The sequence below is a fragment of the Cynocephalus volans genome, chromosome 18, assembly GCF_027409185.1.
Source record: "Cynocephalus volans isolate mCynVol1 chromosome 18, mCynVol1.pri, whole genome shotgun sequence".
NCBI classification, from domain to species: Eukaryota; Metazoa; Chordata; class Mammalia; order Dermoptera; family Cynocephalidae; genus Cynocephalus; species Cynocephalus volans.
The window spans coordinates 1,895,599-1,922,840 of record NC_084477.1 but is presented as its reverse complement, the minus strand read 5'-3'; positions in this window follow the sequence as shown (position 1 = coordinate 1,922,840).

Below are 27,242 nucleotides of genomic sequence, written 5' to 3'. Positions count from 1 at the left end.
CAGTGCTTTTTTCACTCCCGTACACCGCGTCTAGTAATGGGGACTTTCCTCTTGTAGGAATCTCAGAGATTTCCAGGAGTATTCCCCTATTGGACACTTCAGGGGATTGTAGTGGTGGATTCCGCGACCCGTTCCAAACCGGAAATTCGTCGCCAATATGGGAGGTCTAGTTTGTGTTGATTTGATTCCCTCCGAAAACCTCATATGTGAATGGAAACCTCCTGGGACCATCTTCACAACAGATTTTGAAAAAAGGTGCTCCCATCCTATATCCAATGCGGCTTTTGATTTGGTTCCTCCATACCAGATCCAAACGGGAACTTCTTCAACACATGTGTGAGTTCTACTTTATCTAGTCCTGTTTCACTCGGGGAAGTTTCATTCCAAATGTCACACCTCTTCTGACAATCATCCACACAGCACTTCCCGAATGCCCTCTTAGCACGTGCAAGCTGTTGCCTCTAATGGTGTTTTCCCACGAACTACCCAAAGAGGAATTTGAAAACTTGCGAGGCGTATTCGTCATGGTGCTGCTCTTTTTCCTCACAAACGCCTGAAAAACCGAAGAGGATCCTCCTCTGAGTATGCTTCTCAGTCATTTCCTCATGGGTCCCCTCGTGGTGCACTCAAGTCTCGTCTAATGCTATTTTCCCATGCGCTTTCAAACCGCGAGCACCCTCAGATGATGTGTGACTGCACGTTCTCTCTACTTGCAGTACTCGCAGCCCTGCGTAAAGCTTCCTGGTGTGTGGGGAAGCTCGTGACTCTCAGTCACCCAGATTGTAAAGAAATCCTGTCTATGTACGCAGTGTTGCTGAAATGGCGTTTCAGGAGGTCAGATCCAACCCAGAATGGACACCGGATGGGTAGGTTTTAAACACTGGGGTGCTCTCTTTCCCTCCGTTAAGCTCAATTCTCTTCTGGGAAAATTGCATGAGTATCTTTCACAGACGTGGCTGGGGAACATTCCCCAGCCATGTCCGGAAAAGTTCTCATAAAGGCGGGCCATCAAAACGTTCCGAACTTTCAATTCCGGAGGGTACTTGTGACGTCTACATGGTGGTGCCTTGTTTCACTGCGCTAACTTCAAATAGAAGAGGGGAACCTCGTGTGCCTAGGTTACACCAACATTTCCACCAGTGCTCTCGGATCATATACTCAATGCTGTTTCGAGTGGGAAAATCCAATCCACCTTCCAACGGAGAATATCTCCAATATGGCTGAGAGATCTCCACGCGCTGCTGCCGTTCTCTGTGTCCGTTAATCAAGACACTGAGTTGTTGCGTGTGTGACCATCGGTTATTGAGCTTGTCATCCGTGGGGAAGATAGGATAACGTAGTCAGGCTCCCTCGACTCAGGTTTGGTTGGGGGTCGGGCAGCGCATTTCTGGTGCTTCGCAGTTGTATGTGGGTGGACTTAGAGCGCATGTGCTCCAACGTTCTGGTTCAATCGCTTTGGTGTGTTCTGCAGTTCGGGAAGCCGAGCTGGCCGGCAGAGCTCAACCCTCCAATTAGAACACGTTTACTCTGCCCGCAGCAGCTCAGTTTCTCTTTGGACTTTGTCCGTGGCGCTGGAGTGTCTGAGTATCACCTTTGCACTGCCTAGCTCCTACTCGTCTGTGTGTTGAATAAAGTCTACACTTCCTACCATCGTGGCACTATTGAAAGTTTTCCTTTTACCTAGCTCCCAGATCTGCGTATGAAGGGTTTCGTGTGGACTTGAAGGGCTCTCTGAGTTCCGGTCCCTAGGCCTACCTCCACATCATCCACTCCTCTCTGCCAATTGACCAGACGCTGTTTAAAATGGCTTTTCCCTTAAACGTTCTCAAGAAGAATGTCTGCAATATAGAAGTGATATCTCCATCGTGCTGTTTCGCCTCGTTGAGTTAGACTGAATACTTAATGCAAAGGCATCCGTGCGTATCTATCCCAGAAATGTCAGGCAATGCAGCTTTACCGATTATGTAATGCCATCGTAATGGTGCTTTTCCATTCCCTATCTAAGCAAGAATATCTGAGACTTCTTTTGAGGTGTACCTTGCAGTGCTATTTTCACTCCCGTACACCGCGTCTAGTAATGGGGACTTTCCTCTTATAGGAATCTCAGAGATTTCCAGGAGTATTCCCCTATTGGACACTTCAGGGGATTGTAGTGGTGGATTCCGCGACCCGTTCCAAACCGGAAATTCGTCGCCAATATGGGAGGTCTACTTTGTGTTGATTTGATTCCCTCCGAAAACCTCATATGTGAATGGAAACCTCCTGGGACCATCTTCACAAGAGATTTTGAAAAAATGTGCTCCCATCCTATATCCAATGCGGCTTTTGATTTGGTTCCTCCATACCAGATCCAAACGGGAACTTCTTCAACACATGTGTGAGTTCTACTTTATCTAGTCCTGTTTCACTCGGGGAAGTTTCATTCCAAATGTCACACCTCTTCTGACAATCATCCACACAGCACTTCCCGAATGCCCTCTTAGCACGTGCAAGCTGTTGCCTCTAATGGTGTTTTCCCACGAACTACCCAAAGAGGAATTTGAAAACTTGCGAGGCGTATTCGTCATGGTGCTGCTCTTTTTCCTCACAACGCCTGAAAAACCGAAGAGGATCCTCCTCTGAGTATGCTTCTCAGTCATTTCCTCATGGGTCCCCTCGTGGTGCACTCAAGTCTCGTCTAATGCTATTTTCCCATGCGCTTTCAAACCGCGAGCACCCTCAGATGATGTGTGACTGCACGTTCTCTCTACTTGCAGTACTCGCAGCCCTGCGTAAAGCTTCCTGGTGTGTGGGGAAGCTCGTGACTCTCAGTCACCCAGATTGTAAAGAAATCCTGTCTATGTACGCAGTGTTGCTGAAATGGCGTTTCAGGAGGTCAGATCCAACCCAGAATGGACACCGGATGGGTAGGTTTTAAACACTGGGGTGCTCTCTTTCCCTCCGTTAAGCTCAATTCTCTTCTGGGAAAATTGCATGAGTACCTTTCACAGACGTGGCTGGGGAACATTCCCCAGCCATGTCCGGAAAAGTTCTCATAAAGGCGGGCCATCAAAACGTTCCGAACTTTCTATTCCGGAGGGTACTTTTGACGTCTACATGGTGGCGCCTTGTTTCACTGCGCTAAGGTCAAATCTAACCGGGGAAGATCGTGTGCCTAGGTTACACCAGCATTTCCGCCAGTGCTCTTGAATCATATACGCAATGCTGTTTCGAGTGGGAAAACCCAATCCACCTTCCAACGGAGAATATCTCCACTATGGCTGAGAGATCTCCACGCGCTGCAGCCCTTCTCTGTGTCCGTTAATCAAGACACTGAGTTGTTGCGTGTGTGACCATCGGTTATTGAGCTTGTCATCCGTGGGGAAGATAGGATGACGTAGTCAGGCTCCCTCGACTCAGGTTTGATCGGGGGTCGGGCAGCGCATTTCTGGTGCTTCGCAGTTGTATGTGGGTGGACTTAGAGCGCATGTGCTCCAATGTTCTGGTTCAATCGCTTTGGTGTGTTCTGCAGTTCGGGAAGCCGAGCTGGCCGGTAGAGCTCAACCCTCCAATTAGAACACGTTTACTCTGCCCGCAGCAGCTCAGTTTCTCTTTGGACTTTGTCCGTGGCGCTGGAGTGTCTGAGTATCACCTTTGCACTGCCTAGCTCCTACTCGTCTGTGTGTTGAATAAAGTCTACACTTCCTTCCATCGTGGCACGATTGAAAGTTTTCCTTTTACCTAGCTCCCAGATCTGCGTATGAAGGGTTTCGTGTGGACTTGAAGGGCTCTCTGAGTTCCGGTCCCTAGGCCTACCTCCACATCATCCACTCCTCTCTGCCAATTGACCAGACGCTGTTTAAAATGGCTTTTCCCTTAAACGTTCTCAAGAAGAATGTCTGCAATATAGAAGTGATATCTCCATCGTGCTGTTTCGCCTCGTTGAGTTAGACTGAATACTTAATGCAAAGGCTTCCGTGCGTATCTATCCCAGAAATGTCGGGCAATGCAGCTTTACCGATTATGTAATGCCATCGTAATGGTGCTTTTCCATTCCCTATCTAAGCAAGAATATCTGAGAGTTCTTTTGAGGTGTACCTTGCAGTGCTTTGTTCACTCATGTACACTTCGCCTTGTAATGGGGACTTTCCTCTTGTAGGGATCTCAGAGACTTCCACGAATATTGCCTTATTGGACAGTGAAAGGGATTGTGGTGGTGAATTCCACGACCCGTTCCCAACCGGAACGTCGTCGCCTATTTGGGGTTTCTACATTGTGATGATTTGATTTCCTCCGAAAACCTCAAGTGTGAAATGGAAACCTCCTGGGACTATCTTGCCAAGAGATTTTGAAAGAAGGTTCTCCCATCCTCTATCCAATGCTGCTTTTGATTTGGTTCCTCGATACCAGTTCCAAACGGGAACTTCTTCAACACATGTGTGAGTTCTAATTTGTCGAGTCCTGTTTCATTCAGTGAAGTTTCATTCCAAATGTCACACCTCTTCTGACAATCATCCACACAGCACTTCTCGAATGCCCTCTTAGCACATACAAACCGTTGCCTCTTATGGTGGTTTCCCACGAACTACCCAAAGAGGAATTTGAAAACGTTCAACGCCTATTCGGCATGGTGCTGCTCTTTTTCCTGAAAAATCCTGAAAACCTGAAGAGGATCCTCCCCTGAGTATGCTTCTCAATCATTTCCACATGGGTCCCCTCGTGGTGCAGTCAAGTCTCGTCTAATGCTCTTTTCCCATGCGCTTTCAAACCACGAGCATCCTCAGATGATGTGTGAGTGTACCTTCTCCTTACTTGCATCCCTTCGTAAAGCATCCTCGTGTGTGGGGAAGCTCGTGACGCTCAGTCACCCAGAGTGTAAAGAAACCCTGTCTGGCTATGTACGCAGTGTTGCTGAAATGGCGTTTCCGGACGTCAGGTCCAACCCAGAATGGACACCAGATCAGTAGGATTTCAACACTGAGGTGCTTTCATTCCCTCCGTTAAGCTCAATTGTGTTCTGGGAAACTTGCGTGAGTATCTTTCTCAGTCGTCGCCGGTGAACGATCCCCAGCCAGGTCCGGAAATGTTCTCATAGAGGCGGGCCATTCAAACGTTCCGAACCATCATATCCTGAGGGTACTTGTGACGTCTACGTGGTGCGGCCTTGTTTCACTGCGCTAAGGTCAAACCTAAGTGGGGGAGATCGTGTGCCTATCTTACACCAGCATTTCCGCCAGTGCTCTCAGACCATATACTCAATGCTGTTTCGAGTGGGAAAATCCAATCCACCTTCCAACGGAGAATATCTCCAATATGGCTGAGAGATCTCCACGCGCTGCTGCCGTTCTCTGTGTCCGTTAACCAAGACACTGAGTTGTTGCGTGTGTGACCATCGGTTATTGAGCTTGTCATCCGTGGGGAAGATAGGATAACGTAGTCAGGCTCCCTCGACTCAGGTTTGGTTGGGGGTCGGGCAGCGCATTTCTGGTGCTTCGCAGTTGTGTGTGGGTGGACTTAGAGCGCATGTGCACCAAGGTTCTGGTTCAGTCAATCGTTTTGGTGTGTTCTGCAGTTCGGGAAGCAGAGCTGGCCAGCAGAGCTCACCCCTCCATTAGAACATGTTTACTCTGGGGCCGAGCCCGTGGCGCACTCGGTAGGGTGCTGCGCTGGGAGCGCGGCGACACTCCCGCCGCGGGTTCGGATCCTATATAGGAATGACCGGTGCACTCACTGGCTGAGTGATGGTCACGGAAAAAAAAAAAAAAAGAAAAATGAACATGTTTACTCTGCTCGCAGCGGCTCACTTTCCCTTTCGACTTTGCCTGTAACACTGGAGTGTCTGAGTATCCCCGTTGCACTGCCTAGCTCCTACACGACTGTGTGTTGAATAGAGTCTACAGTTTCTTCCATCGTGGCTCGATTGAAAATTTGCCTTTTACCTAGCTCCCAGAACTGCGTGTGAAGGGTTCGAATGGGTTTAAAGGATTCTCTGAGCTCCGGACGCCAGGCCTACCTCCACATCATCCATTCCTCTATTCCAATTGACCACACGCTGCTTAAAATGACGTTTCGCTAACACATGCTCAAGAAGAATGTCGGCTATTTAGCAGTGAGATCTCCATGGTGCTGCTTTGCTTCATTGAGTTAGACTGAATATTTAATGCGAAAGCATCCGTGGGAATCTTTCCCAGACATGTCTGGCAATGCAGATTTACCGATTATGTAATGCCATTGAAATGGTGCTTTCCGTTCCCTATCTAAACAAGCATATCTGAGAGTTCTTTTTGAGGTGTACCTTGCAGTGCTTTTTTCACTCCCGTACACCGCGTCTAGTAATGGGGACTTTCCTCTTGTAGGAATCTCAGAGATTTCCAGGAGTATTCCCCTATTGGACACTTCAGGGGATTGTAGTGGTGGATTCCGCGACCTGTTCCAAACCGGAAATTCGTCGCCAATATGGGAGGTCTAGTTTGTGTTGATTTGATTCCCTCCGAAAACCTCATATGTGAATGGAAACCTCCTGGGACCATCTTCACAAGAGATTTTGAAAAAAGGTGCTCCCATCCTATATCCAATGCGGCTTTTGATTTGGTTCCTCCATACCAGATCCAAACGGGAACTTCTTCAACACATGTGTCAGTTCTACTTTATCTAGTCCTGTTTCACTCGGGGAAGTTTCATTCCAAATGTCACACCTCTTCTGACAATCATCCACACAGCACTTCCCGAATGCCCTCTTAGCACGTGCAAGCTGTTGCCCCTAATGGTGTTTTCCCACGATCTACCCAAAGAGGAATTTGAAAACTTGCGAGGCGTATTCGTCATGGTGCTGCTCTTTTTCCTCACAACGCCTGAAAAACCGAAGAGGATCCTCCTCTGAGTATGCTTCTCAGTCATTTCCTCATGGGTCCCCTCGTGGTGCACTCAAGTCTCGTCTAATGCTATTTTCCCATGCGCTTTCAAACCGCGAGCACCCTCAGATGATGTGTGACTGCACGTTCTCTCTACTTGAAGTACTCGCAGCCCTGCGTAAAGCTTCCTGGTGTGTGGGGAAGCTCGTGACTCTCAGTCACCCAGATTGTAAAGAAATCCTGTCTATGTACGCAGTGTTGCTGAAATGGCGTTTCAGGAGGTCAGATCCAACCCAGAATGGACACCGGATGGGTAGGTTTTAAACACTGGGGTGCTCTCTTTCCCTCCGTTAAGCTCAATTCTCTTCTGGGAAAATTGCATGAGTATCTTTCACAGACGTGGCTGGGGAACATTCCCCAGCCATGTCCGGAAAAGTTCTCATAAAGGCGGGCCATCAAAACGTTCCGAACTTTCAATTCCGGAGGGTACTTGTGACGTCTACATGGTGGTGCCTTGTTTCACTGCGCTAACTTCAAATAGAAGAGGGGAACCTCGTGTGCCTAGGTTACACCAACATTTCCACCAGTGCTCTCGGATCATATACTCAATGCTGTTTCGAGTGGGAAAATCCAATCCACCTTCCAACGGAGAATATCTCCAATATGGCTGAGAGATCTCCACGCGCTGCTGCCGTTCTCTGTGTCCGTTAATCAAGACACTGAGTTGTTGCGTGTGTGACCATCGGTTATTGAGCTTGTCATCCGTGGGGAAGGTAGGATAACGTAGTCAGGCTCCCTCGACTCAGGTTTGGTTGGGGGTCGGGCAGCGCATTTCTGGTGCTTCGCAGTTGTATGTGGGTGGACTTAGAGCGCATGTGCTCCAACGTTCTGGTTCAATCGCTTTGGTGTGTTCTGCAGTTCGGGAAGCCGAGCTGGCCGGTAGAGCTCAACCCTCCAATTAGAACACGTTTACTCTGCCCGCAGCAGCTCAGTTTCTCTTTGGACTTTGTCCGTGGCGCTGGAGTGTCTGAGTATCACCTTTGCACTGCCTAGCTCCTACTCGTCTGTGTGTTGAATAAAGTCTACACTTCCTTCCATCGTGGCACGATTGAAAGTTTTCCTTTTACCTAGCTCCCAGATCTGCGTATGAAAGGTTTCGTGTGGACTTGAAGGGCTCTCTGAGTTCCGGTCCCTAGGCCTACCTCCACATCATCCACTCCTCTCTGTCAATTGACCAGACGCTGTTTAAAATGGCTTTTCCCTTAAACGTTCTCAAGAAGAATGTCTGCAATATAGAAGTGATATCTCCATCGTGCTGTTTCGCCTCGTTGAGTTAGACTGAATACTTAATGCAAAGGCTTCCGTGCGTATCTATCCCAGAAATGTCGGGCAATGCAGCTTTACCGATTATGTAATGCCATCGTAATGGTGCTTTTCCATTCCCTATCTAAGCAAGAATATCTGAGAGTTCTTTTGAGGTGTACCTTGCAGTGCTTTGTTCACTCATGTACACTTCGCCTTGTAATGGGGACTTTCCTCTTGTAGGGATCTCAGAGACTTCCACGAATATTGCCTTATTGGACAGTGAAAGGGATTGTGGTGGTGAATTCCACGACCCGTTCCCAACCGGAACGTCGTCGCCTATTTGGGGTTTCTACATTGTGATGATTTGATTTCCTCCGAAAACCTCAAGTGTGAAATGGAAACCTCCTGGGACTATCTTGCCAAGAGATTTTGAAAGAAGGTTCTCCCATCCTCTATCCAATGCTGCTTTTGATTTGGTTCCTCGATACCAGTTCCAAACGGGAACTTCTTCAACACATGTGTGAGTTCTAATTTGTCGAGTCCTGTTTCATTCAGTGAAGTTTCATTCCAAATGTCACACCTCTTCTGACAATCATCCACACAGCACTTCTCGAATGCCCTCTTAGCACATACAAACCGTTGCCTCTTATGGTGGTTTCCCACGAACTACCCAAAGAGGAATTTGAAAACGTTCGACGCCTATTCGGCATGGTGCTGCTCTTTTTCCTGAAAAATCCTGAAAACCTGAAGAGGATCCTCCCCTGAGTATGCTTCTCAATCATTTCCACATGGGTCCCCTCGTGGTGCAGTCAAGTCTCGTCTAATGCTCTTTTCCCATGCGCTTTCAAACCACGAGCATCCTCAGATGATGTGTGAGTGTACCTTCTCCTTACTTGCATCCCTTCGTAAAGCATCCTCGTGTGTGGGGAAGCTCGTGACGCTCAGTCACCCAGAGTGTAAAGAAACCCTGTCTGGCTATGTACGCAGTGTTGCTGAAATGACGTTTCCGGACGTCAGGTCCAACCCAGAATGGACACCAGATCAGTAGGATTTCAACACTGAGGTGCTTTCATTCCCTCCGTTAAGCTCTATTGTGTTCTGGGAAACTTGCGTGAGTATCTTTCACAGTCGTCGCCGGTGAACGATCCCCAGCCAGGTCCGGAAATGTTCTCATAGAGGCGGGCCATTCAAACGTTCCAAACCATCATATCCTGAGGGTACTTGTGACGTCTACGTGGTGCGGCCTTGTTTCACTGCGCTAAGGTCAAACCTAAGTGGGGGAGATCGTGTGCCTATCTTACACCAGCATTTCCGCCAGTGCTCTCAGACCATATACTCAATGCTGTTTCGAGTGGGAAAATCCAATCCACCTTCCAACGGAGAATATCTCCAATATGGCTGAGAGATCTCCACGCGCTGCTGCCGTTCTCTGTGTCCGTTAACCAAGACACTGAGTTGTTGCGTGTGTGACCATCGGTTATTGAGCTTGTCATCCGTGGGGAAGATAGGATAACGTAGTCAGGCTCCCTCGACTCAGGTTTGGTTGGGGGTCGGGCAGTGCATTTCTGGTGCTTCGCAGTTGTGTGTGGGTGGACTTAGAGCGCATGTGCACCAAGGTTCTGGTTCAGTCAATCGTTTTGGTGTGTTCTGCAGTTCGGGAAGCAGAGCTGGCCAGCAGAGCTCACCCCTCCATTAGAACATGTTTACTCTGGGGCCGAGCCCGTGGCGCACTCGGTAGAGTGCTGCGCTGGGAGCGCGGCGACACTCCCGCCGCGGGTTCGGATCCTATATAGGAATGACCGGTGCACTCACTGGCTGAATGATGGTCACGGAAAAAAAAAAAAAAAGAAAAAAAAGAACATGTTTACTCTGCTCGCAGCGGCTCACTTTCCCTTTCGACTTTGCCTGTAACACTGGAGTGTCTGAGTATCCCCGTTGCACTGCCTAGCTCCTACACGACTGTGTGTTGAATACAGTCTACAGTTTCTTCCATCGTGGCTCGATTGAAAATTTGCCTTTTACCTAGCTCCCAGAACTGCGTGTGAAGGGTTCGAATGGGTTTAAAGGATTCTCTGAGCTCCGGACGCCAGGCCTACCTCCACATCATCCATTCCTCTCTTCCAATTGACCACACGCTGCTTAAAATGACGTTTCGCTAACACATGCTCAAGAAGAATGTCGGCTATTTAGCAGTGAGATCTCCATGGTGCTGCTTCGCTTCATTGAGTTAGACTGAATATTTAATGCGAAAGCATCCGTGGGAATCTTTCCCAGACATGTCTGGCAATGCAGCTTTACCGATTATGTAATGCCATTGAAATGGTGCTTTCCGTTCCCTATCTAAACAAGCATATCTGAGAGTTCTTTTTGAGGTGTACCTTGCAGTGCTTTTTTCACTCCCGTACACCGCGTCTAGTAATGGGGACTTTCCTCTTGTAGGAATCTCAGAGATTTCCAGGAGTATTCCCCTATTGGACACTTCAGGGGATTGTAGTGGTGGATTCCGCGACCCGTTCCAAACCGGAAATTCGTCGCCAATATGGGAGGTCTAGTTTGTGTTGATTTGATTCCCTCCGAAAACCTCATATGTGAATGGAAACCTCCTGGGACCATCTTCACAACAGATTTTGAAAAAAGGTGCTCCCATCCTATATCCAATGCGGCTTTTGATTTGGTTCCTCCATACCAGATCCAAACGGGAACTTCTTCAACACATGTGTGAGTTCTACTTTATCTAGTCCTGTTTCACTCGGGGAAGTTTCATTCCAAATGTCACACCTCTTCTGACAATCATCCACACAGCACTTCCCGAATGCCCTCTTAGCACGTGCAAGCTGTTGCCTCTAATGGTGTTTTCCCACGAACTACCCAAAGAGGAATTTGAAAACTTGCGAGGCGTATTCGTCATGGTGCTGCTCTTTTTCCTCACAAACGCCTGAAAAACCGAAGAGGATCCTCCTCTGAGTATGCTTCTCAGTCATTTCCTCATGGGTCCCCTCGTGGTGCACTCAAGTCTCGTCTAATGCTATTTTCCCATGCGCTTTCAAACCGCGAGCACCCTCAGATGATGTGTGACTGCACGTTCTCTCTACTTGCAGTACTCGCAGCCCTGCGTAAAGCTTCCTGGTGTGTGGGGAAGCTCGTGACTCTCAGTCACCCAGATTGTAAAGAAATCCTGTCTATGTACGCAGTGTTGCTGAAATGGCGTTTCAGGAGGTCAGATCCAACCCAGAATGGACACCGGATGGGTAGGTTTTAAACACTGGGGTGCTCTCTTTCCCTCCGTTAAGCTCAATTCTCTTCTGGGAAAATTGCATGAGTATCTTTCACAGACGTGGCTGGGGAACATTCCCCAGCCATGTCCGGAAAAGTTCTCATAAAGGCGGGCCATCAAAACGTTCCGAACTTTCAATTCCGGAGGGTACTTGTGACGTCTACATGGTGGTGCCTTGTTTCACTGCGCTAACTTCAAATAGAAGAGGGGAACCTCGTGTGCCTAGGTTACACCAACATTTCCACCAGTGCTCTCGGATCATATACTCAATGCTGTTTCGAGTGGGAAAATCCAATCCACCTTCCAACGGAGAATATCTCCAATATGGCTGAGAGATCTCCACGCGCTGCTGCCGTTCTCTGTGTCCGTTAATCAAGACACTGAGTTGTTGCGTGTGTGACCATCGGTTATTGAGCTTGTCATCCGTGGGGAAGATAGGATAACGTAGTCAGGCTCCCTCGACTCAGGTTTGGTTGGGGGTCGGGCAGCGCATTTCTGGTGCTTCGCAGTTGTATGTGGGTGGACTTAGAGCGCATGTGCTCCAACGTTCTGGTTCAATCGCTTTGGTGTGTTCTGCAGTTCGGGAAGCCGAGCTGGCCGGCAGAGCTCAACCCTCCAATTAGAACACGTTTACTCTGCCCGCAGCAGCTCAGTTTCTCTTTGGACTTTGTCCGTGGCGCTGGAGTGTCTGAGTATCACCTTTGCACTGCCTAGCTCCTACTCGTCTGTGTGTTGAATAAAGTCTACACTTCCTTCCATCGTGGCACTATTGAAAGTTTTCCTTTTACCTAGCTCCCAGATCTGCGTATGAAGGGTTTCGTGTGGACTTGAAGGGCTCTCTGAGTTCCGGTCCCTAGGCCTACCTCCACATCATCCACTCCTCTCTGCCAATTGACCAGACGCTGTTTAAAATGGCTTTTCCCTTAAACGTTCTCAAGAAGAATGTCTGCAATATAGAAGTGATATCTCCATCGTGCTGTTTCGCCTCGTTGAGTTAGACTGAATACTTAATGCAAAGGCTTCCGTGCGTATCTATCCCAGAAATGTCAGGCAATGCAGCTTTACCGATTATGTAATGCCATCGTAATGGTGCTTTTCCATTCCCTATCTAAGCAAGAATATCTGAGACTTCTTTTGAGGTGTACCTTGCAGTGCTATTTTCACTCCCGTACACCGCGTCTAGTAATGGGGACTTTCCTCTTATAGGAATCTCAGAGATTTCCAGGAGTATTCCCCTATTGGACACTTCAGGGGATTGTAGTGGTGGATTCCGCGACCCGTTCCAAACCGGAAATTCGTCGCCAATATGGGAGGTCTACTTTGTGTTGATTTGATTCCCTCCGAAAACCTCATATGTGAATGGAAACCTCCTGGGACCATCTTCACAAGAGATTTTGAAAAAATGTGCTCCCATCCTATATCCAATGCGGCTTTTGATTTGGTTCCTCCATACCAGATCCAAACGGGAACTTCTTCAACACATGTGTGAGTTCTACTTTATCTAGTCCTGTTTCACTCGGGGAAGTTTCATTCCAAATGTCACACCTCTTCTGACAATCATCCACACAGCACTTCCCGAATGCCCTCTTAGCACGTGCAAGCTGTTGCCTCTAATGGTGTTTTCCCACGAACTACCCAAAGAGGAATTTGAAAACTTGCGAGGCGTATTCGTCATGGTGCTGCTCTTTTTCCTCACAAACGCCTGAAAAACCGAAGAGGATCCTCCTCTGAGTATGCTTCTCAGTCATTTCCTCATGGGTCCCCTCGTGGTGCACTCAAGTCTCGTCTAATGCTATTTTCCCATGCGCTTTCAAACCGCGAGCACCCTCAGATGATGTGTGACTGCACGTTCTCTCTACTTGCAGTACTCGCAGCCCTGCGTAAAGCTTCCTGGTGTGTGGGGAAGCTCGTGACTCTCAGTCACCCAGATTGTAAAGAAATCCTGTCTATGTACGCAGTGTTGCTGAAATGGCGTTTCAGGAGGTCAGATCCAACCCAGAATGGACACCGGATGGGTAGGTTTTAAACACTGGGGTGCTCTCTTTCCCTCCGTTAAGCTCAATTCTCTTCTGGGAAAATTGCATGAGTACCTTTCACAGACGTGGCTGGGGAACATTCCCCAGCCATGTCCGGAAAAGTTCTCATAAAGGCGGGCCATCAAAACGTTCCGAACTTTCTATTCCGGAGGGTACTTTTGACGTCTACATGGTGGCGCCTTGTTTCACTGCGCTAAGGTCAAATCTAACCGGGGAAGATCGTGTGCCTAGGTTACACCAGCATTTCCGCCAGTGCTCTTGAATCATATACGCAATGCTGTTTCGAGTGGGAAAACCCAATCCACCTTCCAACGGAGAATATCTCCACTATGGCTGAGAGATCTCCACGCGCTGCAGCCCTTCTCTGTGTCCGTTAATCAAGACACTGAGTTGTTGCGTGTGTGACCATCGGTTATTGAGCTTGTCATCCGTGGGGAAGATAGGATAACGTAGTCAGGCTCCCTCGACTCAGGTTTGATCGGGGGTCGGGCAGCGCATTTCTGGTGCTTCGCAGTTGTATGTGGGTGGACTTAGAGCGCATGTGCTCCAACGTTCTGGTTCAATCGCTTTGGTGTGTTCTGCAGTTCGGGAAGCCGAGCTGGCCGGTAGAGCTCAACCCTCCAATTAGAACACGTTTACTCTGCCCGCAGCAGCTCAGTTTCTCTTTGGACTTTGTCCGTGGCGCTGGAGTGTCTGAGTATCACCTTTGCACTGCCTAGCTCCTACTCGTCTGTGTGTTGAATAAAGTCTACACTTCCTTCCATCGTGGCACGATTGAAAGTTTTCCTTTTACCTAGCTCCCAGATCTGCGTATGAAGGGTTTCGTGTGGACTTGAAGGGCTCTCTGAGTTCCGGTCCCTAGGCCTACCTCCACATCATCCACTCCTCTCTGCCAATTGACCAGACGCTGTTTAAAATGGCTTTTCCCTTAAACGTTCTCAAGAAGAATGTCTGCAATATAGAAGTGATATCTCCATCGTGCTGTTTCGCCTCGTTGAGTTAGACTGAATACTTAATGCAAAGGCTTCCGTGCGTATCTATCCCAGAAATGTCGGGCAATGCAGCTTTACCGATTATGTAATGCCATCGTAATGGTGCTTTTCCATTCCCTATCTAAGCAAGAATATCTGAGAGTTCTTTTGAGGTGTACCTTGCAGTGCTTTGTTCACTCATGTACACTTCGCCTTGTAATGGGGACTTTCCTCTTGTAGGGATCTCAGAGACTTCCACGAATATTGCCTTATTGGACAGTGAAAGGGATTGTGGTGGTGAATTCCACGACCCGTTCCCAACCGGAACGTCGTCGCCTATTTGGGGTTTCTACATTGTGATGATTTGATTTCCTCCGAAAACCTCAAGTGTGAAATGGAAACCTCCTGGGACTATCTTGCCAAGAGATTTTGAAAGAAGGTTCTCCCATCCTCTATCCAATGCTGCTTTTGATTTGGTTCCTCGATACCAGTTCCAAACGGGAACTTCTTCAACACATGTGTGAGTTCTAATTTGTCGAGTCCTGTTTCATTCAGTGAAGTTTCATTCCAAATGTCACACCTCTTCTGACAATCATCCACACAGCACTTCTCGAATGCCCTCTTAGCACATACAAACCGTTGCCTCTTATGGTGGTTTCCCACGAACTACCCAAAGAGGAATTTGAAAACGTTCGACGCCTATTCGGCATGGTGCTGCTCTTTTTCCTGAAAAATCCTGAAAACCTGAAGAGGATCCTCCCCTGAGTATGCTTCTCAATCATTTCCACATGGGTCCCCTCGTGGTGCAGTCAAGTCTCGTCTAATGCTCTTTTCCCATGCGCTTTCAAACCACGAGCATCCTCAGATGATGTGTGAGTGTACCTTCTCCTTACTTGCATCCCTTCGTAAAGCATCCTCGTGTGTGGGGAAGCTCGTGACGCTCAGTCACCCAGAGTGTAAAGAAACCCTGTCTGGCTATGTACGCAGTGTTGCTGAAATGACGTTTCCGGACGTCAGGTCCAACCCAGAATGGACACCAGATCAGTAGGATTTCAACACTGAGGTGCTTTCATTCCCTCCGTTAAGCTCTATTGTGTTCTGGGAAACTTGCGTGAGTATCTTTCACAGTCGTCGCCGGTGAACGATCCCCAGCCAGGTCCGGAAATGTTCTCATAGAGGCGGGCCATTCAAACGTTCCAAACCATCATATCCTGAGGGTACTTGTGACGTCTACGTGGTGCGGCCTTGTTTCACTGCGCTAAGGTCAAACCTAAGTGGGGGAGATCGTGTGCCTATCTTACACCAGCATTTCCGCCAGTGCTCTCAGACCATATACTCAATGCTGTTTCGAGTGGGAAAATCCAATCCACCTTCCAACGGAGAATATCTCCAATATGGCTGAGAGATCTCCACGCGCTGCTGCCGTTCTCTGTGTCCGTTAACCAAGACACTGAGTTGTTGCGTGTGTGACCATCGGTTATTGAGCTTGTCATCCGTGGGGAAGATAGGATAACATAGTCAGGCTCCCTCGACTCAGGTTTGGTTGGGGGTCGGGCAGTGCATTTCTGGTGCTTCGCAGTTGTGTGTGGGTGGACTTAGAGCGCATGTGCACCAAGGTTCTGGTTCAGTCAATCGTTTTGGTGTGTTCTGCAGTTCGGGAAGCAGAGCTGGCCAGCAGAGCTCACCCCTCCATTAGAACATGTTTACTCTGGGGCCGAGCCCGTGGCGCACTCGGTAGAGTGCTGCGCTGGGAGCGCGGCGACACTCCCGCCGCGGGTTCGGATCCTATATAGGAATGACCGGTGCACTCACTGGCTGAATGATGGTCACGGAAAAAAAAAAAAAAAGAAAAAAAAGAACATGTTTACTCTGCTCGCAGCGGCTCACTTTCCCTTTCGACTTTGCCTGTAACACTGGAGTGTCTGAGTATCCCCGTTGCACTGCCTAGCTCCTACACGACTGTGTGTTGAATAGAGTCTACAGTTTCTTCCATCGTGGCTCGATTGAAAATTTGCCTTTTACCTAGCTCCCAGAACTGCGTGTGAAGGGTTCGAATGGGTTTAAAGGATTCTCTGAGCTCCGGACGCCAGGCCTACCTCCACATCATCCATTCCTCTCTTCCAATTGACCACACGCTGCTTAAAATGACGTTTCGCTAACACATGCTCAAGAAGAATGTCGGCTATTTAGCAGTGAGATCTCCATGGTGCTGCTTCGCTTCATTGAGTTAGACTGAATATTGAATGCGAAAGCATCCGTGGGAATCTTTCCCAGACATGTCTGGCAATGCAGCTTTACCGATTATGTAATGCCATTGAAATGGTGCTTTCCGTTCCCTATCTAAACAAGCATATCTGAGAGTTCTTTTTGAGGTGTACCTTGCAGTGCTTTTTTCACTCCCGTACACCGCGTCTAGTAATGGGGACTTTCCTCTTGTAGGAATCTCAGAGATTTCCAGGAGTATTCCCCTATTGGACACTTCAGGGGATTGTAGTGGTGGATTCCGCGACCCGTTCCAAACCGGAAATTCGTCGCCAATATGGGAGGTCTAGTTTGTGTTGATTTGATTCCCTCCGAAAACCTCATATGTGAATGGAAACCTCCTGGGACCATCTTCACAACAGATTTTGAAAAAAGGTGCTCCCATCCTATATCCAATGCGGCTTTTGATTTGGTTCCTCCATACCAGATCCAAACGGGAACTTCTTCAACACATGTGTGAGTTCTACTTTATCTAGTCCTGTTTCACTCGGGGAAGTTTCATTCCAAATGTCACACCTCTTCTGACAATCATCCACACAGCACTTCCCGAATGCCCTCTTAGCACGTGCAAGCTGTTGCCTCTAATGGTGTTTTCCCACGAACTACCCAAAGAGGAATTTGAAAACTTGCGAGGCGTATTCGTCATGGTGCTGCTCTTTTTCCTCACAAACGCCTGAAAAACCGAAGAGGATCCTCCTCTGAGTATGCTTCTCAGTCATTTCCTCATGGGTCCCCTCGTGGTGCACTCAAGTCTCGTCTAATGCTATTTTCCCATGCGCTTTCAAACCGCGAGCACCCTCAGATGATGTGTGACTGCACGTTCTCTCTACTTGCAGTACTCGCAGCCCTGCGTAAAGCTTCCTGGTGTGTGGGGAAGCTCGTGACTCTCAGTCACCCAGATTGTAAAGAAATCCTGTCTATGTACGCAGTGTTGCTGAAATGGCGTTTCAGGAGGTCAGATCCAACCCAGAATGGACACCGGATGGGTAGGTTTTAAACACTGGGGTGCTCTCTTTCCCTCCGTTAAGCTCAATTCTCTTCTGGGAAAATTGCATGAGTATCTTTCACAGACGTGGCTGGGGAACATTCCCCAGCCATGTCCGGAAAAGTTCTCATAAAGGCGGGCCATCAAAACGTTCCGAACTTTCAATTCCGGAGGGTACTTGTGACGTCTACATGGTGGTGCCTTGTTTCACTGCGCTAACTTCAAATAGAAGAGGGGAACCTCGTGTGCCTAGGTTACACCAACATTTCCACCAGTGCTCTCGGATCATATACTCAATGCTGTTTCGAGTGGGAAAATCCAATCCACCTTCCAACGGAGAATATCTCCAATATGGCTGAGAGATCTCCACGCGCTGCTGCCGTTCTCTGTGTCCGTTAATCAAGACACTGAGTTGTTGCGTGTGTGACCATCGGTTATTGAGCTTGTCATCCGTGGGGAAGATAGGATAACGTAGTCAGGCTCCCTCGACTCAGGTTTGGTTGGGGGTCGGGCAGCGCATTTCTGGTGCTTCGCAGTTGTATGTGGGTGGACTTAGAGCGCATGTGCTCCAACGTTCTGGTTCAATCGCTTTGGTGTGTTCTGCAGTTCGGGAAGCCGAGCTGGCCGGCAGAGCTCAACCCTCCAATTAGAACACGTTTACTCTGCCCGCAGCAGCTCAGTTTCTCTTTGGACTTTGTCCGTGGCGCTGGAGTGTCTGAGTATCACCTTTGCACTGCCTAGCTCCTACTCGTCTGTGTGTTGAATAAAGTCTACACTTCCTACCATCGTGGCACTATTGAAAGTTTTCCTTTTACCTAGCTCCCAGATCTGCGTATGAAGGGTTTCGTGTGGACTTGAAGGGCTCTCTGAGTTCCGGTCCCTAGGCCTACCTCCACATCATCCACTCCTCTCTGCCAATTGACCAGACGCTGTTTAAAATGGCTTTTCCCTTAAACGTTCTCAAGAAGAATGTCTGCAATATAGAAGTGATATCTCCATCGTGCTGTTTCGCCTCGTTGAGTTAGACTGAATACTTAATGCAAAGGCTTCCGTGCGTATCTATCCCAGAAATGTCAGGCAATGCAGCTTTACCGATTATGTAATGCCATCGTAATGGTGCTTTTCCATTCCCTATCTAAGCAAGAATATCTGAGACTTCTTTTGAGGTGTACCTTGCAGTGCTATTTTCACTCCCGTACACCGCGTCTAGTAATGGGGACTTTCCTCTTATAGGAATCTCAGAGATTTCCAGGAGTATTCCCCTATTGGACACTTCAGGGGATTGTAGTGGTGGATTCCGCGACCCGTTCCAAACCGGAAATTCGTCGCCAATATGGGAGGTCTACTTTGTGTTGATTTGATTCCCTCCGAAAACCTCATATGTGAATGGAAACCTCCTGGGACCATCTTCACAAGAGATTTTGAAAAAATGTGCTCCCATCCTATATCCAATGCGGCTTTTGATTTGGTTCCTCCATACCAGATCCAAACGGGAACTTCTTCAACACATGTGTGAGTTCTACTTTATCTAGTCCTGTTTCACTCGGGGAAGTTTCATTCCAAATGTCACACCTCTTCTGACAATCATCCACACAGCACTTCCCGAATGCCCTCTTAGCACGTGCAAGCTGTTGCCTCTAATGGTGTTTTCCCACGAACTACCCAAAGAGGAATTTGAAAACTTGCGAGGCGTATTCGTCATGGTGCTGCTCTTTTTCCTCACAAACGCCTGAAAAACCGAAGAGGATCCTCCTCTGAGTATGCTTCTCAGTCATTTCCTCATGGGTCCCCTCGTGGTGCACTCAAGTCTCGTCTAATGCTATTTTCCCATGCGCTTTCAAACCGCGAGCACCCTCAGATGATGTGTGACTGCACGTTCTCTCTACTTGCAGTACTCGCAGCCCTGCGTAAAGCTTCCTGGTGTGTGGGGAAGCTCGTGACTCTCAGTCACCCAGATTGTAAAGAAATCCTGTCTATGTACGCAGTGTTGCTGAAATGGCGTTTCAGGAGGTCAGATCCAACCCAGAATGGACACCGGATGGGTAGGTTTTAAACACTGGGGTGCTCTCTTTCCCTCCGTTAAGCTCAATTCTCTTCTGGGAAAATTGCATGAGTACCTTTCACAGACGTGGCTGGGGAACATTCCCCAGCCATGTCCGGAAAAGTTCTCATAAAGGCGGGCCATCAAAACGTTCCGAACTTTCTATTCCGGAGGGTACTTTTGACGTCTACATGGTGGCGCCTTGTTTCACTGCGCTAAGGTCAAATCTAACCGGGGAAGATCGTGTGCCTAGGTTACACCAGCATTTCCGCCAGTGCTCTTGAATCATATACGCAATGCTGTTTCGAGTGGGAAAACCCAATCCACCTTCCAACGGAGAATATCTCCACTATGGCTGAGAGATCTCCACGCGCTGCAGCCCTTCTCTGTGTCCGTTAATCAAGACACTGAGTTGTTGCGTGTGTGACCATCGGTTATTGAGCTTGTCATCCGTGGGGAAGATAGGATAACGTAGTCAGGCTCCCTCGACTCAGGTTTGATCGGGGGTCGGGCAGCGCATTTCTGGTGCTTCGCAGTTGTATGTGGGTGGACTTAGAGCGCATGTGCTCCAACGTTCTGGTTCAATCGCTTTGGTGTGTTCTGCAGTTCGGGAAGCCGAGCTGGCCGGTAGAGCTCAACCCTCCAATTAGAACACGTTTACTCTGCCCGCAGCAGCTCAGTTTCTCTTTGGACTTTGTCCGTGGCGCTGGAGTGTCTGAGTATCACCTTTGCACTGCCTAGCTCCTACTCGTCTGTGTGTTGAATAAAGTCTACACTTCCTTCCATCGTGGCACGATTGAAAGTTTTCCTTTTACCTAGCTCCCAGATCTGCGTATGAAGGGTTTCGTGTGGACTTGAAGGGCTCTCTGAGTTCCGGTCCCTAGGCCTACCTCCACATCATCCACTCCTCTCTGCCAATTGACCAGACGCTGTTTAAAATGGCTTTTCCCTTAAACGTTCTCAAGAAGAATGTCTGCAATATAGAAGTGATATCTCCATCGTGCTGTTTCGCCTCGTTGAGTTAGACTGAATACTTAATGCAAAGGCTTCCGTGCGTATCTATCCCAGAAATGTCGGGCAATGCAGCTTTACCGATTATGTAATGCCATCGTAATGGTGCTTTTCCATTCCCTATCTAAGCAAGAATATCTGAGAGTTCTTTTGAGGTGTACCTTGCAGTGCTTTGTTCACTCATGTACACTTCGCCTTGTAATGGGGACTTTCCTCTTGTAGGGATCTCAGAGACTTCCACGAATATTGCCTTATTGGACAGTGAAAGGGATTGTGGTGGTGAATTCCACGACCCGTTCCCAACCGGAACGTCGTCGCCTATTTGGGGTTTCTACATTGTGATGATTTGATTTCCTCCGAAAACCTCAAGTGTGAAATGGAAACCTCCTGGGACTATCTTGCCAAGAGATTTTGAAAGAAGGTTCTCCCATCCTCTATCCAATGCTGCTTTTGATTTGGTTCCTCGATACCAGTTCCAAACGGGAACTTCTTCAACACATGTGTGAGTTCTAATTTGTCGAGTCCTGTTTCATTCAGTGAAGTTTCATTCCAAATGTCACACCTCTTCTGACAATCATCCACACAGCACTTCTCGAATGCCCTCTTAGCACATACAAACCGTTGCCTCTTATGGTGGTTTCCCACGAACTACCCAAAGAGGAATTTGAAAACGTTCGACGCCTATTCGGCATGGTGCTGCTCTTTTTCCTGAAAAATCCTGAAAACCTGAAGAGGATGCTCCCCTGAGTATGCTTCTCAATCATTTCCACATGGGTCCCCTCGTGGTGCAGTCAAGTCTCGTCTAATGTTCTTTTCCCATGCGCTTTCAAACCACGAGCATCCTCAGATGATGTGTGAGTGTACCTTCTCCTTACTTGCATCCCTTCGTAAAGCATCCTCGTGTGTGGGGAAGCTCGTGACTCTCAGTCACCCAGATTGTAAAGAAACCCTGTCTGGCTATGTACGCAGTGTTGCTGAAATGGCGTTTCCGGACGTCAGATCCAACCCAGAATGGACACCAGATCAGTAGGATTTCAACACTGAGGTGCTTTCATTCCCTCCGTTAAGCTCAATTGTGTTCTGGGAAACTTGCGTGAGTATCTTTCACAGTCGTCGCCGGTGAACGATCCCCAGCCAGGTCCGGAAATGTTCTCATAGAGGCGGGCCATTCAAACGTTCCGAACCATCATATCCTGAGGGTACTTGTGACGTCTACGTGGTGGTGCCTTGTTTCACTGCGCAAAGGTCAAACCTAAGTGGGGGAGATCGTGTGCCTATCTTACACCAGCATTTCCGCCAGTGCTCTCAGACCATATACTCAATGCTGTTTCGAGTGGGAAAATCCAATCCACCTTCCAACGGAGAATATCTCCAATATGGCTGAGAGATCTCCACGTGCTGCTGCCATTCTCTGTGTCCGTTAACCAAGACACTGAGTTGTTGCGTGTGTGACCATCGGTTATTGAGCTTGTCATCCGTGGGGATGATAGGATAATGTAGTCAGGCTCCCTCGACTCAGGTTTGGTTGGGGGTTGGGCAGCGCATTTCTGGTGCTTCGCAGTTGTGTGTGGGTGGACTTAGAGCGCATGTGCACCAAGGTTCTGGTTCAGTCAATCGTTTTGGTGTGTTCTGCAGTTCGGGAAGCAGAGCTGGCCAGCAGAGCTCACCCCTCCATTAGAACATGTTTACTCTGGGGCCGAGCCCGTGGCGAACTCTGTAGAGTGCTGCGCTGGGAGCACGGCGACACTCCCGCCGCGGGTTCGGATCCTATATAGGAATGACCGGTGCACTCACTGGCTGAGTGATGGTCACGGGAAAAAAAAAAAAAAAAAAAAAAAAAACAGAACATGTTTACTCTGCTCGCAGCGGCTCACTTTCCCTTTCGACTTTGCCTGTAACACTGGAGTGTCTGAGTATCCCCGTTGCACTGCCTAGCTCCTGCACGACTGTGTGTTGAATAGAGTCTACAGTTTCTTCCATCGTGGCTCGATTGAAAATTTGCCTTTTACCTAGCTCCCAGATCTGCGTGTGAAGGGTTCGAATGGGTTTAAAGGATTCTCTGAGCTCCGGACGCCAGGCCTACCTCCACATCATCCATTCCTCTATTCCAATTGACCACACGCTGCTTAAAATGACGTTTCGCTAACACATGCTCAAGAAGAATGTCGGCTATTTAGCAGTGAGATCTCCATGGTGCTGCTTTGCTTCATTGAGTTAGACTGAATATTTAATGCGAAAGCATCCGTGGGAATCTTTCCCAGACATGTCTGGCAATGCAGATTTACCGATTATGTAATGCCATTGAAATGGTGCTTTCCGTTCCCTATCTAAACAAGCATATCTGAGAGTTCTTTTTGAGGTGTACCTTGCAGTGCTTTTTTCACTCCCGTACACCGCGTCTAGTAATGGGGACTTTCCTCTTGTAGGAATCTCAGAGATTTCCAGGAGTATTCCCCTATTGGACACTTCAGGGGATTGTAGTGGTGGATTCCGCGACCCGTTCCAAACCGGAAATTCGTCGCCAATATGGGAGGTCTAGTTTGTGTTGATTTGATTCCCTCCGAAAACCTCATATGTGAATGGAAACCTCCTGGGACCATCTTCACAAGAGATTTTGAAAAAAGGTGCTCCCATCCTATATCCAATGCGGCTTTTGATTTGGTTCCTCCATACCAGATCCAAACGGGAACTTCTTCAACACATGTGTCAGTTCTACTTTATCTAGTCCTGTTTCACTCGGGGAAGTTTCATTCCAAATGTCACACCTCTTCTGACAATCATCCACACAGCACTTCCCGAATGCCCTCTTAGCACGTGCAAGCTGTTGCCCCTAATGGTGTTATCCCACGAACTACCCAAAGAGGAATTTGAAAACTTGCGAGGCGTATTCGTCATGGTGCTGCTCTTTTTCCTCACAACGCCTGAAAAACCGAAGAGGATCCTCCTCTGAGTATGCTTCTCAGTCATTTCCTCATGGGTCCCCTCGTGGTGCACTCAAGTCTCGTCTAATGCTATTTTCCCATGCGCTTTCAAACCGCGAGCACCCTCAGATGATGTGTGACTGCACGTTCTCTCTACTTGAAGTACTCGCAGCCCTGCGTAAAGCTTCCTGGTGTGTGGGGAAGCTCGTGACTCTCAGTCACCCAGATTGTAAAGAAATCCTGTCTATGTACGCAGTGTTGCTGAAATGGCGTTTCAGGAGGTCAGATCCAACCCAGAATGGACACCGGATGGGTAGGTTTTAAACACTGGGGTGCTCTCTTTCCCTCCGTTAAGCTCAATTCTCTTCTGGGAAAATTGCATGAGTATCTTTCACAGACGTGGCTGGGGAACATTCCCCAGCCATGTCCGGAAAAGTTCTCATAAAGGCGGGCCATCAAAACGTTCCGAACTTTCAATTCCGGAGGGTACTTGTGACGTCTACATGGTGGTGCCTTGTTTCACTGCGCTAACTTCAAATAGAAGAGGGGAACCTCGTGTGCCTAGGTTACACCAACATTTCCACCAGTGCTCTCGGATCATATACTCAATGCTGTTTCGAGTGGGAAAATCCAATCCACCTTCCAACGGAGAATATCTCCAATATGGCTGAGAGATCTCCACGCGCTGCTGCCGTTCTCTGTGTCCGTTAATCAAGACACTGAGTTGTTGCGTGTGTGACCATCGGTTATTGAGCTTGTCATCCGTGGGGAAGGTAGGATAACGTAGTCAGGCTCCCTCGACTCAGGTTTGGTTGGGGGTCGGGCAGCGCATTTCTGGTGCTTCGCAGTTGTATGTGGGTGGACTTAGAGCGCATGTGCTCCAACGTTCTGGTTCAATCGCTTTGGTGTGTTCTGCAGTTCGGGAAGCCGAGCTGGCCGGTAGAGCTCAACCCTCCAATTAGAACACGTTTACTCTGCCCGCAGCAGCTCAGTTTCTCTTTGGACTTTGTCCGTGGCGCTGGAGTGTCTGAGTATCACCTTTGCACTGCCTAGCTCCTACTCGTCTGTGTGTTGAATAAAGTCTACACTTCCTTCCATCGTGGCACGATTGAAAGTTTTCCTTTTACCTAGCTCCCAGATCTGCGTATGAAAGGTTTCGTGTGGACTTGAAGGGCTCTCTGAGTTCCGGTCCCTAGGCCTACCTCCACATCATCCACTCCTCTCTGTCAATTGACCAGACGCTGTTTAAAATGGCTTTTCCCTTAAACGTTCTCAAGAAGAATGTCTGCAATATAGAAGTGATATCTCCATCGTGCTGTTTCGCCTCGTTGAGTTAGACTGAATACTTAATGCAAAGGCTTCCGTGCGTATCTATCCCAGAAATGTCGGGCAATGCAGCTTTACCGATTATGTAATGCCATCGTAATGGTGCTTTTCCATTCCCTATCTAAGCAAGAATATCTGAGAGTTCTTTTGAGGTGTACCTTGCAGTGCTTTGTTCACTCATGTACACTTCGCCTTGTAATGGGGACTTTCCTCTTGTAGGGATCTCAGAGACTTCCACGAATATTGCCTTATTGGACAGTGAAAGGGATTGTGGTGGTGAATTCCACGACCCGTTCCCAACCGGAACGTCGTCGCCTATTTGGGGTTTCTACATTGTGATGATTTGATTTCCTCCGAAAACCTCAAGTGTGAAATGGAAACCTCCTGGGACTATCTTGCCAAGAGATTTTGAAAGAAGGTTCTCCCATCCTCTATCCAATGCTGCTTTTGATTTGGTTCCTCGATACCAGTTCCAAACGGGAACTTCTTCAACACATGTGTGAGTTCTAATTTGTCGAGTCCTGTTTCATTCAGTGAAGTTTCATTCCAAATGTCACACCTCTTCTGACAATCATCCACACAGCACTTCTCGAATGCCCTCTTAGCACATACAAACCGTTGCCTCTTATGGTGGTTTCCCACGAACTACCCAAAGAGGAATTTGAAAACGTTCGACGCCTATTCGGCATGGTGCTGCTCTTTTTCCTGAAAAATCCTGAAAACCTGAAGAGGATCCTCCCCTGAGTATGCTTCTCAATCATTTCCACATGGGTCCCCTCGTGGTGCAGTCAAGTCTCGTCTAATGCTCTTTTCCCATGCGCTTTCAAACCACGAGCATCCTCAGATGATGTGTGAGTGTACCTTCTCCTTACTTGCATCCCTTCGTAAAGCATCCTCGTGTGTGGGGAAGCTCGTGACTCTCAGTCACCCAGATTGTAAAGAAAACCTGTCTGGCTATGTACGCAGTGTTGCTGAAATGGCGTTTCCGGACGTCAGGTCCAACCCAGAATGGACACCAGATCAGTAGGATTTCAACACTGAGGTGCTTTCATTCCCTCCGTTAAGCTCAATTGTGTTCTGGGAAACTTGCGTGAGTATCTTTCACAGTCGTCGCCGGTGAACGATCCCCAGCCAGGTCCGGAAATGTTCTCATAGAGGCGGGCCATTCAAACGTTCCGAACCATCATATCCTGAGGGTACTTGTGACGTCTACGTGGTGGTGCCTTGTTTCACTGCGCAAAGGTCAAACCTAAGTGGGGGAGATCGTGTGCCTATCTTACACCAGCATTTCCGCCAGTGCTCTCAGACCATATACTCAATGCTGTTTCGAGTGGGAAAATCCAATCCACCTTCCAACGGAGAATATCTCCAATATGGCTGAGAGATCTCCACGCGCTGCTGCCATTCTCTGTGTCCGTTAACCAAGACACTGAGTTGTTGCGTGTGTGACCATCGGTTATTGAGCTTGTCATCCGTAGGGATGATAGGATAACGTAGTCAGGCTCCCTCGACTCAGGTTTGGTTGGGGGTCGGGCAGCGCATTTCTGGTGCTTCGCAGTTGTGTGTGGGTGGACTTAGAGCGCATGTGCACCAAGGTTCTGGTTCAGTCAATCGTTTTGGTGTGTTCTGCAGTTCGGGAAGCAGAGCTGGCCAGCAGAGCTCACCCCTCCATTAGAACATGTTTACTCAGGGGCCGAGACCGTGGCGCACTTGGTAGAGTGCTGCGCTGGGAGCGCGGCGACACTCCCGCCGCGGGTTCGGATCCTATATAGGAATGACCGGTGCACTCACTGGCTGAGTGATGGTCACGGGGAAAAAAAAAAAAAAAAAAAAAAAAAAAGAACATGTTTACTCTGCTCGCAGCGGCTCACTTTCCCTTTCGACTTTGCCTGTAACACTGGAGTGTCTGAGTATCCCCGTTGCACTGCCTAGCTCCTACACGACTGTGTGTTGAATAGAGTCTACAGTTTCTTCCATCGTGGCTCGATTGAAAATTTGCCTTTTACCTAGCTCCCAGAACTGCGTGTGAAGGGTTCGAATGGGTTTAAAGGATTCTCTGAGCTCCGGACGCCAGGCCTACCTCCACATCATCCATTCCTCTATTCCAATTGACCACACGCTGCTTAAAATGACGTTTCGCTAACACATGCTCAAGAAGAATGTCGGCTATTTAGCAGTGAGATCTCCATGGTGCTGCTTTGCTTCATTGAGTTAGACTGAATATTTAATGCGAAAGCATCCGTGGGAATCTTTCCCAGACATGTCTGGCAATGCAGATTT